At 37.6% G+C, this 20,696-nt stretch overlaps 1 long non-coding RNA gene across 1 annotated transcript in view; it reads left to right on the top strand.

Moving 5' to 3' along the window:
* Positions 1-20,696, top strand: part of LOC120483487 (uncharacterized) — an 89,369-nt gene that overhangs the window by 706 nt on the left and 67,967 nt on the right. The window contains exons 2-3 of the long non-coding RNA XR_005623605.2: positions 287-404; positions 15,506-15,582. This is a non-coding gene — a long non-coding RNA (uncharacterized LOC120483487). The remainder of the gene's footprint in view (positions 1-286; positions 405-15,505; positions 15,583-20,696) is intronic.

Genomic DNA, 20,696 nt, shown 5'->3' with positions numbered 1-20,696 from the left:
TGTTGGTTATTATGATTACATTGCTCATTTCAAACCTCAAACTATACACATTTCGCCACGTTTTTGTCTGTCTAACATGAGATGTGCTGTACAGAATAAACAGTAAATCAGGATCAGTCTCACCTGCTGCCAGCCTCCATAAAACTGAAGGAGGAAGTTGAGCTCCACTAGTTTTATGAGGTCTGGCTCATTACCAGATTACATTAGCTTGTCTCTCTTACACATTAATTTAAAAAAAATCTGAATTTTTAAAAGTTTTCAACAGTGTTTGCCCTTTTCCTTTCAGGGAAGTCAAACATTTCCTGCTTATAAAGACTCGTCTTGCTGCTGGAGAGATGCCAGGGCACGTGTCTGGGTTGCACCTCCTTACATCTTGAATAGATGTCAGATTGGCACAACACATGGTAGGCACTTAAGTCAATCACCTCACTCTTGAGCTACTTCTTTTCACTGTATAAAATGTTTGTGGACATAACTGTCCGGCATTCGCCTTTCCTTGATGTCTCTCTCTCATGCGTTGTCAGTTGCGGCGTGCCTCGTTGCGCGACTCATTTCAGATATTATTCAGTTCTCTAAAGCCGTTGATCAGCATACTAAATGATGATTTCTGAACAGCCTAACACTCCCTTAACACTCTAATACAATTAGGCCAAGACAGCTCGCCTGGTTATGTTTAATGGGGATGACATCAGAGGAGATAGCAGAGAATGAATAAGTCATTCTTGGTCTCATTTCAAATGTGAAAGATTCATACCAGTAATTTAGATGACAGTATTAATTTAACATGACACTGCATTAATGGTCGATTTTAGATTCACAGAACTCGTTTAAGTGGAATGGACTTCCTTAATTTGATGAGATGTGATGGCAGCGCGATGCCACGTCTCTCTCCATCTCTCTCTCCCTGCGGCATGGGAAGCACACACACACACACACACACACACACAGATATACGGCACGTTTTAGCTGGTGTCCTCAACATGCATGGTAACCGAGTGAGCGTGTGTGTCTGCATGTGTTTAGGAAACAAGCACACTGATGGTTGCTGGTTGTTGAGTGAATATTTCTGTTCAGAGGTTAAGGCACTAGAATGTGATGAATTTAGATGTCATCTGTGAATAAAATGCACATCTACATCATCATAATTTGCAAAGATTATCCTCATCCTTATTAAAAAAAAAAAACAACAAAAAAGTTACTCCAGTCTTCTTCAGTCACATGATCCTTAATGCTGATTTGACTATTTTTGTGGAAGCCGGTGCATTTTTCAGTATTATCTAAAAAAAAAAAAAAAAACAGCATTATTTTGAAATATATGTTTTTTCACAATATAAATAAATGTCTTTACTACCAAACAATTTACTGATTAATTTAGTTCTGAATAAAAGTATTTCTTTAAAAAACTGCTAACTTTTGCACGGTAATGTGTGTGTGTGTGTGGTAATTTCTTTTTTTTTCTTTTTTTTATTGGTATCCACTGTGAAATTTGAAAATTATTTATATAGTAAATAATATTATTTTAACATTTTCTAATACATTTTGACATTCTCAACATTAATAAAATCATTAAAATTTAAATAGATCACAAATTTGGTATCAGTGAAACCACTAGTAAAAATGCTTTTATTGTGCATTCTTTTACAGGTATAATATATATATATATATATATATATATATATATATATATATATATAAATTTTATGAAATATATTGAAATTTCCCATGCTAATTTTCTAATACATTTTGACATTCTCAACATTGATAAAATCATTAAAATTTAAATTTTCATTGATAATTTTCATCAATCATTTTCATTCGTTAATCATTAATAATTTCATTTTGATTTGAAATTTCCCATGCTATCCAGCATGATTTTTGTTGAATTGAAATTGAAAAAATGTAATTGATGCTTCCATTTGTGTTTAAACAGTTTCGAACTTTACTTCTTTCCTATTTTTTTTTTTTTCAATGTGTTCTCAGACATTTGGATGTCTCTATGTAATGTATATAGACAGTTGCTCTTGCAAAATCCCACAGCGCCCTGCTTTCTGCAACATTCATTCTTTTTTTTAACTCCTTTGTACGTGACTGATGATTTTCTGGGATCCACGTCTCCTGATTGGTTGCAAAAGCCACAGGTTGATGAAAAAGTTAGGCGTATTATTGTCTGAGCTGCCGAGTCCCCAATGCGGCCGTGTGTCTCAAAGGCTTCTTAATGACTGGACTCTCCTGCACTCTGCCTCTCTGATGGATGGCAAGCAGGGACGGCCTCTCTTTCATCCCGACAGCCTGACTCGTCTGATTTATTAATGACAATAATTAGGAGTAAACCTCTCTGCAACCAAACCCAGAGTGATTAGCACAGTAACGATGGCGGGGAGGGGTTGTGGATATGGCGATCTGATTAATGTCGGCCATTTTGACCTTTCTGAGCAGGGCTTCTCTGCAGTCTGGGGAGAGATGAGGAGAGAGAGGGCGGCTATCTGTGGTGTCCACTCACAATTAGGTGCTGAATGAATTAGAATGCAAAATGTACCACTCAGGTCATTAGCTGTGCTGTTCACGACATGCTTATTCTATTGGAACGAATCCGTTGGTGAGCTCCCGTGTTATTTATATATGACAAAATGGCACTGGTCACTTTATCCGAGACTTGTTTTGCAGATTCTCGCTTCAGCTGTGTGGACTATAATTAGATTCAATCTTCCTTCTCTCTTAATGATCTGAATAAATCTCATCTCACCTGCATCTTGTTTTCAGAATCAGCCCAAAGCGGCAAACTCCGCTGGATTTTCTCCACAATTATCCTTTAGCCATTTCCTTGCACACATCGCGGTAGCAGACCCTTCTATTTACCTGTTTGAAAACACAAATCATCTCCGGAGATAGACACGGACTCGCTGATAAAACGCAGACTCTGTGTGACATTTGATTAACGAATGTAAATGAAGGTCAAGAGTCATTTTGTGTGGCCATCTTCCCTTTGCCGGGCTGTGACAATGAAATCTTTGCAGACACCGGCTCCAGTAATGGCCACATTTAAACCGCAGTCGTTTAAGAGCTTGTACCCAGTACAGCTGCATGTAATGGAGTTGGTCGGAAAGGTCAGAGTCTTTATCTGGGTCAGATTGGAGTCAGTGAAGTCGGCAGCCAATGAATCGGAGACAGGGGAGATCAAAGTAAAAGCCATGTCAAGTAGTGCCGGTGAGCGATTGCCGAGCTGCACTTTGGGATCGGTTTCAGCTTTCGGTTCACCGCGGTTATGAGGTGGGCGACTGATTTCGGATCTGTGATTTGTCAAAGCACGGTTGATGTTGTATGTGTATGTTTAGCCTTCGCTTTGACCAGAAACGTGACTTACTTTCTTCTGTAAAACACAAAAAGATTGTATTTGAAAAATGTCTCGGTGTCCACACAATGAGGGTCCAGTGTTGTTTTGCACTCTATTGACTTTTATTGAATGGACATAAAGATACTGAGACAGTTTTTAAAATAGATTTGTTTATGTTGTGTTGAAAAAAAAACAATAATTAAAGTTAAAGATAAAGTTACTAATGTATAATTGTCTTGGCATTAATCAAGAGGAATTTATTTTAGTGAAAGGTAACACAAAAACGCTTTCCAAACAAAACATTGAATAATTTTTCTGGTTATTTTTGTGGAACATGTCCATAGTAAATGTGATGGACACTTGTTGAGAAGTAAATGTGTTGGACCACACATTTTAAGTGTCCAAAAGTTTAGTGCCCACTGAACGACATCGTCAAGTGGCTGAAACACTTTTCATTGGTACTTTCTCTCAGTTTCGACAGGAAGTGAAGTTGAAATCAAGGCCGATCTTCCTGTCAATGAGTTTGAAAAACGTTCTCCCCATGTAGGTCATGTAATGAAACTTCTCGTCCCTCGCAGCTCTTTGCTGCCTAAGTCTAATTTGTCCTCATTAAAAGTCCCCCTGCCTCGTGTTATTATTTTCCTGCCCCATCTTCTAAAACACAAGGAGCTGATTGAACACGGGGTAAAGTCGGTCATCATGACATGACCTGCAGAAACAGCAGAAAGAGTGCGACGGCTGACCCTGGCAAACTGCCTGCCTGCACATATTGCACAATCCTTCATATTTAATGGGGAAACACGAGCCTGTGATTTTGTCTGCATTCTCTCTAGTGTCTGCTGCTCGGGGTGGAGTGAAGCCACTTAATGAGAATCCCCTGTTCTCCTCCATCATTTTTAAACAGGCAGTGCACTCAGCAGCCTTGCCTTCCCTCTAAGGACCCCCCCCCCCCTCCCCAACATGCTGTGCTCGTTTTTGTAAGCGCTAAATTATGTATCAGCTCCTTAAATGCTGTGAAACATTGGTTTAATATGGAGTAAACTTGTTTTCCATAATTCCACACACAAAATTAGGGCAGGATACTTAACTTAGTTGGAGTCTGTCGATTTGCTTATTTTGTCTTTTAGAAACATTTACATCAGACTGCAACATGGGGAAGCGCAATTATTGCATACTTTTTTCCCCGTACGTTATCCTTTATCATTTATATGGTAATAAAGTCTTACGGAGTTCGTAAGAGGATGGATGGGGAAACAGAGTCTGTTGCTTGATCTTCCACTTGGCGTTTCCTCATTTAGATTAAACTCCGACATCAGTAACGCTTTACCCCCAACAATAATGTCCCTCCGTTAGCGCGTGAGGCCTGTCCCTGACAGCAAACCGACATCTTGACTCGCCTCATCCCGCCGCAGCCAGCTCTTAACACAACTGCTATTGTTAAACGTCCTCCGCAGCTGTAATATCTTCTAATCCTCAAATAGAGTGGAGTTAAAACTACAAGCTCCAAACTATTTTTACTTGCCTCACTAGTTGTGGCAGATGAGAAGGGATCTCTGTGTAGATGATTATATTGTCATCCCCTGATCTTTACTGCTGGAGTAATTGTAAATCATTGCTTCATGGCACGTCAGAGGTTGTCGGTAGCAGGCAATTAAATGGCACAATATAATAGAGCAAATTATTGCCTGTCAGATTTTGAACAACACAGTTGGTATTTGAATTACACTTAATCATTACATGCATTAGAAAGCTCATTGGAATCCTGCTTAGGACTGAACATGAGCCATTGCATTATTTAAACCTCTAATTGTGAAAGCCATTTATTTGTGGTTACTGTACAACAAAAAGAGTCTCACCAAAGCGGGTCGGCTTTAAAAGCTCGATATATTCAAATCAACGTCTTCAGACACATGAACTAAATTGGCCAAAATGGGCAATTTCGCCAGGGTGGAGAAACATTTAGCCAAGCAAAGTGTTTTGTAATTTCAGACTGCGAGGATGAATATTAAATATTTACTTTTAGCCAAGCCCAAGCCAGGTCCCCTTTTTGCATAATTCATTAGGCAAAACAGATGAGGTTATAATTTGTCTAGACGCCACGTATCTGTTTCTCAGGGCTTTCTCGGCCCTCCCCGCTCACGCCCTGGACCCGACAACCCGATTCTTCAGTTGGGAAGCAGCCGGTGACAAAACGTCAAAAATTCAATTATTTAAGTTGCACAAAGTTTGCGTTGATCCTTCGCAACCTGAGCACGGAAAATGATGCCTAAACTAATAATCAGTTTTAGTTTGGGTTTCCTGACGACGCTAATGATTAGTAGCTCATTATTCATATTCTTTCACAACATAGGAGGAAGTTACTTCACACAATCTGCCACAAGGGCCAGAACAGACACCCTATATTAACAAGACTTAAGTACTGTTGTCATGGCCATGCCGCCAGCTCATAGATTGTAATTATTGGTTAGCACTATTCTGTGATGCGTATGGGTTGAATAACAATATTAAGAAGCGCCATGATTTTGAAAAAGATATCAATTTTACAGGTCGGTGTCTGTGTAAATATGCCACAGGGTTTCTGTAATGTTTCTATATGATTATTTTTCACAGTCATTAAAAGTTCCTTTTTCGCTTTGTCGCAGGGGTCTTCAATCGCCCCAGCGTGGTGTACTGAGATCTTTTTCGGAGCCCTTCCTGCTGTTGTCAAGCCATCTCGGCCCTGTCTGTCATATCATATCAGCACGCCACTCCCACCCCGTTTAAAATACCGCTTTGGCTCATGTTAATCCAGAAGTCAGTTCCTCTAGAAACATCTGTTTCCTTTCAGAGGGAGGAGAGACAAATAGGCCCATTGTCACCCCTGTATCTGTACTCATATCGAGTCCTTTTGCTTTTCGGACAGGTTGGAATTATCGAGGGAGGGTGAAAGGCAAATAGCCCTATAGCTCAATCACCATTGTTTGGAATCAGTCAGTGGTAATATTAGTGTTGCCCAGAACACAATTACTCAATAGCGGCGTCTTTAGCGTCGTCTTGAATTTATCCTCTTGACAGATCCGGAGACTGATAATTTAATGCAAGTTATGATTAAAATCCCCTTACTGTCAAGCCCTTTGGAACAAATAACAAATACCTCTGTTTGGAAAAATGACAGTTTTAAAAATAAATAAAATTACACGTTAGAGCCGCCGCGGGGGAGGGGCGCGCGGGAATTTATTGAGACGTTGCGCGGGAGATTTAGGATTCGGGCTCGGGAGGGGGCGGGAGAAGTTAATGACTGATTAACAACAGCAATTAAAAGATGAGGAAAAGGTATATAATTAAAATGGAAGTTCTTGCTTGTCAAGTGTGTGCGTGTCATCCATTGTGAGGCTTGTTGAAAAGCCGGAGGAAAAAGAAACCGGCACTTAATTCCAGGCTTTGGCATCGAGGAAGGGCGTTGATCGCGTGCCCGCGGACGCTTTTCTGAAGGCTGTAACTCAGCTGAAAGTGAGGCCGTGTCATTAGAAGTTCAAAGCCGTGCATCTTGTGTTGACAGTCATCGGCAGCGAATATTTGGCAGTCGGGAGTAATTTCACTTAATTAATGGGATGCATATTTGATGGGGGGAATGAAATATTCAAGCTCAGCAAAGTGGAAAAAAGGAAAGATTTAGTGCAGAGTAAAAAGGTGGAGGGATGTAATTTGTGCATTCACTTCAGAGGGTACCGGGGAATAGAGATAGAAAGATGCAAGGAGGTGAGGAGGAAATATGTGAGGGAATTCACAAGATAAACAGCGTAAAAGATAAAACGCAGAAGGAATGGGTACGGCAGAGGAGAATGGAAAAAGAAAAATGGAAAGAGTGGGTATTGCTGTGAATATGAACTCAGAAACATGCAGATTTTATAACACTGCCACGACGTTAACTTCTGGTTACCTTGCAAGACTTTGATTTGATTACAAGCAATAAGAACATGACATGTTAGCAGCTGAAGCTGACAAATCCCTGTTATTTTAACCATTTATACACATACACTTGACTTCTAATACATGACGATATCTCTCATTGCATTTACAAAATTAGCAGGCGCACCTCCACGATGGAATAAATAGACTGCATTTATAAATATACATTTATAAATATACTTTCAGCTTTATGCTTTTTTTTCTGTAGACTTTCGTTAAATACACATATTGAATACCTCTTTTGAGTGTTGTTTTTTGTTCCAGGACACATTCCACTTATCGTTTTAGATGGAAAAGTTAAAGGGTTCTGTTACGTATGTCATATTTTTAGGTTTGTTTTTCATTTTATGGATTTAGTTTTAATTAAATGTCTCATAACCATAATTTAATTACTTAAACTTACAAAATTGAAATTACCTGTTAAACATGAGAGTATTGTGCATTTGTGCAGACATTTATGCAAGGCATAAAGAACCTTCTAAATAGAACACAACTGAACAATTTTCAAAGTGTATTTATTAAATTAAAATTCTAATGATTAAATACATTATTATTATTACTACTACTACTAATGTATTATTTAATAATGTGTTACATTTATTTTATACAGCATATATTTTCAATTATCAATCAACTTGTTAATACAATGACTGATTTAACTATACTACATATCTTCTATCCCTCATTAGGCCACCCAATACTGAAAAGAAATTCGAAAGTCTTTTATTCATAATTTTTTTTAAAGAAACATTTAATTGCCACAATCCTCTGTGTGTTCGGTTTCAAATGCTGCCCGCCACATTTAGAGTAACAGCGAAGAAGGCTTTAGAGGGAAATGGAGAGCTCCCTACTAATGACTTGAGGGCTTTCTGCTTATTGTGTGTTCAAAAGCCAATGAGCTAATGTGTAGCACTCAGCCAGTAGAGTTCCACTGCTCTCTCAACCCAAGAGACTCAGCGGGCCGGGATAATTGGCCAAGGCTTGTCTTCCCTTTTTTTAATTGAGACTCGTTATTTACATGAATTTAAGTTCTTTGCTCGAAACATTAAGGCGAAGAACATCTTTCAAGAATGCAGCTAATTGAAGTTTTCCCCCTTTCTTTCTCTGTGTCAGGCCAGAACAAGAAACTGAAATAAATGATAAGGCAAGGAGATGAAATTGTCCCCTTTAAAATTTGCAATTATTTCCCAATTAAGGCTGGCTTGGATAGAGATGTTGCTGCTGTGGGGTTGTTTGGACGCTTTTGGGCAGTAGATGGCGTCAGCTTTCTTTTCCATGCAAAAGAAGAGCTGGGTCTTTGAATGGATTTAACAGTATATGGCGTCATCGTCAAAGTACACTAATTTGATTTGAATGTCAGAGCGACAATTTCACCCGGACGTTTCAGAAAAAAATGAAAAAAGGATGTTTGACCAACTTCATTTATTATTTTTTCCTCGTTGAGCATATTAATTGAAGTGTTTATGGTGCAGAGCTCGGGAGAAATCATTTACACACGCTATAGAGTCACACGGGGGAGTTTTCGCGTTGGATCCTTTGGGCCACGCGGAGGCTAGACGACGGTGAGGTCCCCGGGGGGGGGCCCGTGGCACTATGTCCAGGGAGCTCGTACGTTAAAGGGAGAGGAGGAAGAAACAAGAAAGGCAGTGGAGAATGGGGTGTCGGGAGGGCAATTACGGCAAGGACAAAGCACATGTAATAGGAACTCCCCTTATAGAGCACCTTAATTAAAAGAAGACTTACACTGCGAGAGCAGCACCGCTGCAATTAACAAGCACTGATGATAATGAGGGTGTAAGATCTGTGAGGTGTGTCTGTGTGTGATGTGTGAAGTTTGAATCTTGGCCACTTTTTTGCCAGGTGTTCTTTTACTTTTGTAAATACTGTTCAGGTGATCTTGGAATAGACTGACATTTGGTCTCTATCTGGCATTGTAACATCTGTTTTTCTGCAGTGCACTCGTGTTCATATCATGTGTGTGTGTGTTTGTTGTGGAAAGCACTGTGAAGTGATGTGGAAACAGGTCAAATAATTGAGACACGCTGTTGTTTATTAAATATTCTAAAATAGTTTGAATAAATATAAATTGAATGAGATTATGGATTGAAACAGTGATTTTAGTATATTATTAAAAGGAACGAAAGAGATAAAATAGCTTAAAATACAATTTAATCTAAGTTCGTAAATAATGTTTGTTTTTGAGCTTGTTAAATAATTGTTAAAATGAAATTAATTCTGATCTCAATTTCTAGATTTTATTTAATACCATATCTGTTTTTATTATCAAAGATCTGCTATTATTTTACCCCAAGGAGGCATTTGATAGCATCACACACACACGCACACACAGACATAGACAGATCTGATAAGAAACACACAAGGGCCTATTCAAATCATTATGTATTGGGGAAGAATAGAAGCAAGTAAACATAAGGTCTGATAACTCCACAGATGGCTGGGGCAGCGAATAAACTGCCCTGGAAAACATATTTAAAATTGGATTATTATTTATTATTATTATGTAGTCAAATTAGTTAAAAAAAATCTGTTTTCTGTTTTTACGTTTTATAATATAGACTTTATTAATATAGTCTATATTAATGCTATGTTTTAAAGGAATACATCATTATTGGTTAATATTCTAGTCAGTTTTGTTCAGTCTGATTATTCTCTTTTATTAGACAAAATATTCAAAAATATTCTGTTTTGATTGGGGTGTGAGTTTTAATGAAATGTAAAATGTGTGGTGTGAATTGGCCACAGTGACATTATAAGGGCTATGACTGATTCTTGCCCCACCCACTGTGCGGATCTATTAAAATGAATTAGTGTAATGAGCGAACACCTAGCCAATGAATGACATTTTGTGTAGATAACATTAATTATGCATACGTTTCTGAAATTAGCATACATCTAATTGCATTTTATTACATGTATCAGGAATTGCGAAATGTGAATCATATTTTGACAAAGTGATTGAAAACTTTGATGCAGAGTAAATATCGCATGATTTCTTCTTTTGTTCTGTAGCTGTAACAGAATTTGTGCATGATAAAATAATCAAATGAATTAGCTTCTTGTACGGTTAATGACAAAATGACACGGTGATCTCTTCAGAGAGTCTATTCAATACGGCACATTTCTCCGTAGCTTGATGCAGCCAAATGGCCAAATGCTAGTCAATGTCATTGTGGGTGTGTGTGTGTGCGTGCGTGTATGTTTTCGAACGTCTCCTCCCGTTGGGGAACCTATAAATAGTGACACCTTGTATAAAGGGATGTGGCAGAGAAAGTTTCTCCGTTGGATAGCATAGGGCCAGGTTCTGCCTCTCTCTCAAAGCGTGATTGAATTTGTCGTGAAGGAGTGTCAACCTTAATCACATGTTTATGTACAAAGGTTAGCAGGCTTTCTATCTCCGCTTTTCTCTCCATCTCTCTCTACGTTCTTTCATCTCAAAGCTTTATTGCTATAAATTATTTCCGTTTTTGACCCTTAATTTTTCGTGATTAGGAGCTTGTGGCCGCAGAGCAATTACAGCCATCTCGCCTTTTCTATCTGCCGTCTTGTGGGAATGGCTGTTTTTCAGGCATTCGTATTTCTGATAAGTTCTCCCTCTTTGCTTCAGTTCTCCCTTCTTCGTCATCAGCCAGCCAAAGTGATGATGCTTTGAGGACATAATTAAACATATCGTTCAAAACATATACTCCGTGCATCCTTGAATTATCACCGTCATTAAAATCGTACAAATATGGAAATATGATTGCCAGCGGCGGATAAATCAATGATCAGCCAGGCTTCCAAATCCAATAAATATGCGGAGTTAAATACTTAAATATGCAAATTGCATGCGCACGATTTGCATATGGTAGTATTTAAGGGGAATGTCTGGGGCTGGAAAAAAAATGGTCGAGGTAAAGTGAACGAGAACTGAAGAGAGGGGGAAAGGGAGAAGGAACGTGTGGACACAATTTACTTATTTATTTCTTTTTTTAAATCAGACTTGGTCAGCCTGATGTGATTTTTAAGATTGTGAGAAGAATGTTATCAGCATCGATATGCTTTTGTATGGAAGAGCTTGTGCTTTAGTATGTCTGAAAAATGCCTTGGAGAAATGTGAATAATTAAAGCATAATTATTCCTCCTCATTCATCTCTTAATCCAGAGACAGATTTAGGGGAAGGAATTTATAATTGTTCCTTTTATTTTTCATCTGGTGTCCTGTGTTGTCACGGTAGAATAAAGCAAGGTCACATTGAAGTCACACGACCGACCTTATCATGAAACAATCCATTATTGACAGAAGAAAAATTTAGAAAATAACAACACTAATTAAGAACAACCTGTGATATAGAGATGATCTAAAACCGTGTCTGTTGTTACATCTTTAATCTTTACATTTATTGTTGGAGAATAGAGTGAACTTGCAATATACACAACAGCAGAGGGTGCAGTTTTTATCTGGATTCTGTCACTATAAAATCTGGACTCGAGGGGACGGCCGGCTGTGATTCTGCAGGGATAGTTTTCTTAATGCAATCTTTCAGTTTTGTACATTTGACATTTTTCCATGTCACCACACCACATGAAACGTATTTAATTTAGTCGAATAATAAATCCTCTCAAGAGCAAATGCTCATTGATTGATGTGTGATATGAGAATTTACATTAGTTAATTTCATTTTCATTTTCCAAACACGCACTAGACTCAAAGCATAAATAATGTGTAGTAACAAGCAGGGAAATGTATTAAAATCTCTCGACAGATGGATTTGGAAATTCGTCCAACAGTCCCAGATGAGTGTTTTGGCCAGCGGTGAAGCCAGCACACCAGAGACATCCAAATGTAAAAGGCCCACCCAAACAAAATGTAACTCCTGAATGCTGAGGAGTCAGAGAGCAGGAATCAATGGTAGTGGTGGTGTGGATATGTTCAGGGGCAAGTTGACATGGTCGGGTTAAACAGAGACGAGATCCTCATCAGGAAAATCAATGTTGTTGTAGGATGTGACCCATACAGTTCTGGAGTGAGCGAGTCACATTACTCTACCTTACCCCGAGCGTGTGTGTGTGTGTGTGTGGCGCCCGCAATATTGACCAAGCCAAGAAGGGAATGACACTATCACTGCGCATACTGATGACAATTGGTGTTTCACAGAGACCAATGAATCTTGTTAAAGTACTTCTCTGTTTATCACTGGAGCTGTAATTATTATTAAAAGTGCTTTTTGCATTAGTCTCATTTTGACTATTTTTTTTATCACAAGCAAACCTTATTAATTCAAAATTAATAAAACAAATTAAATCCGTCCGGCACAACAAAATATCATTAACTTAAGCTCCCTTGTTGTGTGTGTTTGTGAGTATACACATATATATTAAAGTTCAAAAGTTTGGGGTTGGTAAGATTTTTTTTAAATGTTTTTTTTTTTTTTTTTGCGTTTATTTGAAATATTTAAATAGAGGACACTTTTTATTATTATTTCATTTAAAACATGTGGAATGGGGTTCATGTTTGTAGCACTGTTTCCCTCACCTAAATCATGTTAGCAAGAAACGTCTTTCTACTGGATTGTCTTCATGGGCTGTACTGTATGCAAAAACAACATACTGTTTAATGTGTCCATTGTAGTCCGACTCTTGAACAAATTACGTTTTTTTTATGAGCTGGTTTCTTAACAGCAAATGAAAACCATACAGCACAACCACTGAGGTCTTATTGCCTAACAAATGATTCATATGAGCCGGTTCTTTTAACGAATCATTTAAAAAAGACAAGTTAATGGTTAGAATTTGTCTTAAGAATACTTTTCTGAATCCACCACATTCAGAAATAGACTGACTAACTGAACAGGAATATGTTTTAAGTGATATTATATATAGGCACATATAGAGTAAAAGAGAAGGGGTGTTAATTGTAATTTCTATAACATTTCTTATTGGCTTCAAAAAAAAAAAAAAAAAAAAAAACCCGCCTACGGTTGTCATTTAGCCAAAGTGTGTGTTTGTGTGTATGAGTGAAGAAGCAGCTTATGTGTGAAAGTGTATCTGGTATATTTCTCTATACCTGCCATTGCTCTTCCTCCTCAAATTTCCAAATGTTCACAATGATATAATGAAATGTAATGATAATTGTATATCTGTGCAGTGTTACGCCACGGTACCACGCAAGTTGAAGGGAAAGAGTGTGAGAAACATGGACTCTGGAAGATGTTTTCCCCTGGTTTTTACAGCCCTTGGCCCGCTTTCACATCCCCTGCACTCATATATTCCTTTTTCCTCGGCTTGAAAACGTCAAGGATGAAAGAGAGTGTGACATCACTTTTTTGATAATTGGCGTCTAATATTTCTGGGCGAACAGGCGGACAGCTATTGGTGGACGAACTCTTAAAAGTGGGGGAAAATATGTGCCAATGTTGCCCTGGCATCTGATTCTGATTTGGTTTTTGATCCCCATACCTATTTTGCATGCTTAGGTTGTAAAAATTTAGGCTACAAAGTATAAATAAAAGTTAATGAATATTAATAAGAGGCCAGAAAAACAAGATGGCTGCGTTTTTAAGAGTTCATGTTGTTCTTATCGTACATCAACATTCAGATGTATCACATTAAGGGACCAAAATGAAATCAAATACAGCAGCGGTACACTTTTTGTCAGCAATCTAACTTGTATATTCTTGTTACTTGTGTTTTTTTTTTTCCTCGGGAAACAGTATATAAATCAGTATATGCCACTTACCTGAGGACAAGGAGAACATAAAACGGAATATTTGCATTCAGAAGTGTAACTTTCCCCAAATAATTTCAATGGGGATAATTTGAATTTATGGAGAAACACTCAGCACTGAATTTCAAAGTTGCTCATAATGAAATCATCCAGCGGTAGAGACGGTGGGAGCCGCTCCTGCACACAGTAGGTGGGGGGTAGTTATAGAGGTGCAGGTGGGGGATGGAGGTACTCATAGTGCCCTGTGGAGGCATTAGTGTGGACGGGTCATTACATCAGGGATGGGAGAGGAGAACACACACCACTGAGCAGCCCATGTCATTTACTGAGGCCATCAGGGCCCATAGCACACTATAACATTCACTGCTTCATTTCCCTCAAGCTATCGCTCTTTTTTTTTTCTTTTTTCTTTTTAAATGAAGGGATGTAGATGTTCAGAGAAAAAGAGAGAGAGATAGTCTGCAAGTCGCACAGGGAACATTTTCAGTTTAGTTTGATCTTTTTTGGAAAAGACGTAATTCAGTTTGTTTACGTCCATCGCAAATATATTTCCCGTATAATTGTGTCGACGGCATGAACTAATGGTTTGGTTCAAGAAAAACTGGGTTTGTTTTGTTTTGTATTCGACTGCGAGTGCAGTTCCTCAAAAAGTTTTTGAAGAAATGATTCACATTCCATTACATCGCTAGTTGGTTTCCTTTACCTTTTTTTTTCCTATGTCTAAAAGTACAAATACACAATGACGGTGACCCTTTTTGTCAACGAAACAGAGGACGGCCATCACATCCATGAATATTTGCGCTTCCAAATATAAAAACCCTCAGCTACGCACGTCCCCTTAATCAAGTACTTATTTTAATTCATTTCCTCGCAGGGTTTTATTAGTATGCTAGCTGTTGGCTAAATGATTATGACAAGGCTGCGTTTTCACCAGTTTCTGCCAGGATAAAAATACACAGGAAAGCCCAGCAACCCAGCTTAAAAACCTGTCTCCGGTATTCCTACAGGGAGATGACCTTGGTCGTTAAGGACATTCACAGTTTTGTTTAGAAATGAAATGACAGAAAACAGAAAAATATGAAGTGCCTCCTTGAGAGGAATCGTTTGTTGTTGGCTAAATTATGCAGCACATCATTATTTGGTGGCATTACTATTATGAGCTGTTTATGTCTCTGACCTTAATTTTCGCACTGCTTTGGTGTAATGTAAGCAATTATATCTCTCTCTCTCTCTCTCTCTCTCTCTCTCTCACTCTGGCCTAGACTGCAAAAGCAGCCTCTTTTGCATTTAAGTATGATGGTTTGATTGTTTTAAAGTATAATACAGTTACAACAACAATCCTAAATCAATAAACTCCTCACTATAACCAGCGCATGACGAATGTGCGGCACACTGTAAAGTTTCTAAAAAATGTAAAACAACATTTCCCAGTATATGATGTGTATTTTCATGCGGTAAATATAGATGCTGCCCCGCTCAACCCTTTCTATCTCTTCACTCAGGTTCTGAATGGCTCCGGGACCGGTGAGCCTGCAGAGATGCAGCCAAGCGCGTGGCCGGCTGAATTTGTTTGACTCAGGTAATTGAAAGTGTTTTAAACTATTATAGCAACTTGAGGGCTTGTTTAAGTGTCGAGCTGTCCGTCAAATGTACACGGGTGGAAAGCATTGGCCTGTCACCCTGTCAGTCACGGGAAACGAGAAGTGTCGGCCTAATGGATTTCTTCAGGCGGACGTCGGCGCGGCGGCAGAAGTAAAATCAATGTGTTGTCATGTGTGAGAGCGGAGCATCAAACAGGCAGGTGAATTGGAACTGTAGTTTAGTTGTAACGTCTACATTTGCTGGGAGGCGGCCGGAGACAGACAGATGCTGAGAGACCGTGGAGGGCCTCTTGTTATGATTGCCAGTGTGAGAGGGGTGCCTGACCTGTTTTTTTGTTTTTTTTTGATCTGCGTCCTGTGGCTCTTTCCCCCGCTGTTTGATGGTGCGGGCCGATTACCGTGTGTGTTTATGTCATCACACTACATGCCTCAAGTGAGAACGTAAGTGAGTGTGTTTACAGACAGAACACAGAGAACTGAGCGACGCTGCGGTGCTGCTGATTAATTGTAGGGATGATCTCAACTCAGATTCAAGTCTGGTTTGTCTGTTGTGCTTACTTTATAGCAGAAGTAGTGTGGCCATATTCAAGAGCTGTAGTGCCTCTATACACTCTAAAAAATGCTGGGTTGTTTTAACCCAATTTTGGGTCAAATATGGACAAACCCGAAATGTTGGGTTAAAAATGTAATGTAAAAATTTAACCCAACGGCTGGGTTAGTCCATATTTGACCCAAAGTTGGGTTAAAACAACCCAGCATTTTTTAGAGTGTAGTAAAGTATAGTCTTTGAATTCGGGACATTAAAAATATACGCAATACATTTATACCTGGATAGCTGCTCACAGTCCGCTGACTTTTTGACAGGGTTTTCAAGCTTTTTGATACCTACCGTATGTCCCCCAAATATTACGATACTATTGTGAAGGCCCCTCTTCTTGAAATATAAAGTCAGCATATATTTTAACACTTTTTAAATGCTGATTCACAAATAGTAAGTGTGATATTATGAAGGCATGTTGTTTATAAAGTTTGAGGTCAGTAAGATAGGCTATATATACTGTATATTATTATTTACATCATATATTATATCATATTTATAAATTGAACTAGATTAATAAATTCTGTAAAAAGTATTGTTCGATAATCCTAACGGTTAGCGCCTATTTAGCTGCTTTTCATGTTACTTTAGCTGATGAATATTCATGTTTTTTTCCTTCACACCAAACTGTTTGAAACAGCGTTTTGCTGATTCTTTTATAACTGTTATATGTTTTAAAAAGCCATTTTTTTCACTTTTCACTGTTTTAATCACTGCTTTTTATTTTAAAAATACATTTTAAAGAGTTATATTTCAACTTTCTAGTTCCTTTGAACTTTCTATTGATCAAAGAATCATAAAAATATAATGGTTTCTACAAAATTAGGCAGCCCAACTGTTTTTTACATTGATAATAATAAGACATGTTTCTTGACCACAAAATCAACACATTAGAGGGATTTCTGAAGGATCATGTGACACGTGATTTATTATTACTTTATATATATATATATATATGTATTTATTTTTTATATATAACTTTTTTTTTTTTTTTACCTCTGGCACCCTCTTACGGACCCCAACCTTGATATTGCACCCAGGTGCAATTTTTTTATAATCAGTTCTGAAAATAAATTTGTGTTTACAAGGTACTAATGAGCACTTTGTTTTTCTGTCTAAATGAGGAATTGTTGGTCAAAAATGTATCAGGTTTTTTGCGTAGTCTAAAATCTGACTGCGTGACTATTACCTCAATGAAATGCAATTGCATTTAAATGCAAATGTACTTTTATGAATTTTTATGTCCCTGTTGCTGCCATTATTATTCCCATATTTAATAACATAAGATGCAGGATAATAACCAGATTATGCAAATAAATTAACATGTTATACATTTTCTAATGGCTTCTGTTAATCAAATCCATTATCATTATCATGTGATTAAAACGGTTCACTGTGTGTCACAATCATAGTGTGTCACATACCTGTGATTATTCCCAGATGGGTATGACTTTAACCAGACACCCACACACATTCTCAGAGGTCCAATCGGCCCAATCTGGACCAGTTGCCCTTGTCATACCCTATAATGGCTGACCTGACAGCACAAAAAAACTGTGTTTTCTTTTGTCAGGTGGATGAGAATGTGGCGAATGTCAAACTGTAGAGTAAGTTTTGATTATCAGGGTCTTTCAAGATCCTATGTTTCTCCAGAAAACAGTCCAGATTGGTTGAATTGATCATATTATACCTCTGTATTGCAATTGCAAGATGCAAAGCTGTTCGCGTGACTGGCCACTCTGTCCATTTTAATCAGTCTCCGCCAAGACGGTTTGTAACATGCTTGTGCTTAGAGTGGTAGTCATGATTTTATTTTATCTCTCTAATGTGGGTCACGCCGAATGTTTGTTTTCACCGTCATATTGTCATTTCCTCCCAATATGACAGTTTCGTGATTTATGGCCAACAGCCCCGATTCCGTCACTGTGCGAGGGATCTGCTCTGTCGTACGCCATGCTAACTGGCCGCAGACGTGCTGTCTCTTTTGAGCTAGACCAGACCTGTCTGAAAAGCAATCAACTTATTTCATCACGTTGGAAATGAAAAGACGTAATTATTCATAATTGGCCTTTATATTTTGCACTTCGTGATTTTTGCTGCGTTTTAGGTGACGTTCATTCAGTGCTTCGGGAAAAAGATGAGAACAATTTTGTGTTCTGTTTGAAAATGATTACACGTGACGCGTGACAGTTTTTTTCTCTCCTTTCTCTATTTTTCTGTGGGATTGTGCTTTGATAATGCTGTTACACTTTCGTTTAGAGTTTTGTAGCCTAGTTTTCTCCTTCTGTCTCCAACAATGTTATTATCTCTGAAGCTAAAGAAAGAGAGAGAGAGAGAGAGAGAGTTTGTGAAAGAATTGAAGTAGCTCATTTCAGCTGCTTGTGCCACTTCTGCAAGTCACGGTAATAATGGAAGCCAGTGATCCAATATACGCTTTCAAGCATTTCCAAGCGTAGTTTTCTGTTTTAACACACTTTATGCCACGTGCCCTAAAATGTGCTGAAGAGAGTATTTTTTCATGCCGTCAGTGATGAATCTGTGTTGGTTGCAGGCTGCACAACATTTTTACACTCACTTTATAGAATGTGACAATTTGCTTATTTTTTTTTTCTGCGTTCACTTGTTCTTTGCTCTGTGGGGTTTAAAAACTAGCATCTATGTGTTGAAACCAAATGTTTTGTTTTGTGTTGTTTTACATGAGTTGGTGCTTGAACCCTTGTGTCAAAGAATAAATTAAATAACAGCACAAAAGCACACTCACAAATGGCGCATAATGGAAAACTGCTGCCTTGTCTAGATTGATAAATTGTTTAAAGTACATTTAAAGTACATTTCTGTGTATTATTTCAGACTGATTTTGCTAAAGTGTTAATAAATTCATTGTGCCACATACGTCTTAATTAATTCATTTGAAAATATTTTGGATATAATTATAGGGCTTTAGAAAAGTAACAGAGTTGACAGTTTTACAGTTTTAGTTTAATTTGACATTGCAAGCTAAGCTAGTTTATTATTTTAGATAATAGGGCTAAGAGTTTAATATTTAAATATTTCATAGTAATAATGTGTACATAAAATGTAAATACACAACTGAATATATATATATATATATATATATATATATATATATGTATATACATATATATATTCAGTTGTGTATTTACATTTTATATATATTCAATTGTGTATTTACATTTTATGTACACATGATACAACTGAATATATATATATATATATATATATATATATATATATACAGTATATATATACTGTATGTATATATATATATATATATATATATATATATACAAAATATAATTTTATAGTTTAAACCATGGTAATGAATTAATAAGTAAATAAATATTTATATAATATTTGATAAATTACTGTAGTAATTAATTTAGCATGACTTAAATAATTGGTTAGTGTGACTTAAATGACTTAAAATATTTAGTATGACTTAAATAATTAGTTACATACTGTTCTCAGTGTTTTATTTGTTTTCTATGTGTCATTTATGAATATGTGCACATTTGCTAATATATCAAGAATAAAAAAACATTAAAATATAGATTTTTTTTAATGTGGGGTTTTTAAATGTCTATATTCACACACAGTAGTAGCTGACAATCTATTCTTTGTTAAATTTGCATATGCAAATAAGGGTCTCAAATGTCATCCGTTTTGTAGAATGACCCAAATGTCTTTGAATGACAACACTTTAAACATTAAAGCAACATCTTTTAGACCAGCATAGTTACACTCCACTTACTTCAGTCATTGTTCACTGGTGGCTCGATCAATGCAAAAAAAAAAAAAAAAAAACCTGAAGCAAAAGCAGAACTAGTTGACCCCAGAAGCCTGAGTGAAGGGAAAAGGAAAAAGAGAAAACAACGAGTAGGGAAGGAGAGCAGACAGAGGGACAGAAGGCGTCATATCGCTCTAGTTGAACACATGAGGCTGAGAGAAGTGACAGTGTGCTAGGGGTGTTTTCAGGGCCTTTTTCTGTGGCCGTCTGTCCACATCAGGGACTGATAGAGCTGCCTGGTGGCTGGTGTGTCATAGCAGGGGGGTGAGCGGATGCTGTGTGCTCCTCTCGTGGAAAAATGATGGATTTGGTTTGATCTAAAGCGCAGGAACAGGTTTTCCAACTCAAGGGCTGGTGCTGTCATTCTGTGTTACTGCGGCTTCCTCTTCGGATTTAACTTCACACTTGCTGCCTGGATGCTGTCTTTCTTTTGTTCATATACTATGCCTCGTTCACTTAAGTTGTCTGGAAATTATTAAAAAAAAGATTCTGAAACAAGGGGGTGTGGAAATGTGATCAAAAGATCCCCACTTTAAGGGCAAGCTGTCATGTCAAGAGGGTAAATTGGGTCATTATGAGAACAATTTACAAAAAAACAAAAACAATTTATTCCTGGACAGTTCCTTTCTAAAGTTTTATTTTGATCCACATTACTTGCATTTTCATTATTTAGTTTAATATTCAGA

Source organism: Pimephales promelas, chromosome 18 (genome assembly GCF_988280905.1).
Source record: "Pimephales promelas chromosome 18, fPimPro1.hap1.1, whole genome shotgun sequence".
Taxonomy (NCBI): Eukaryota; Metazoa; Chordata; class Actinopteri; order Cypriniformes; family Leuciscidae; genus Pimephales; species Pimephales promelas.
This window is presented reverse-complemented; position numbering and strand designations above follow the sequence as displayed.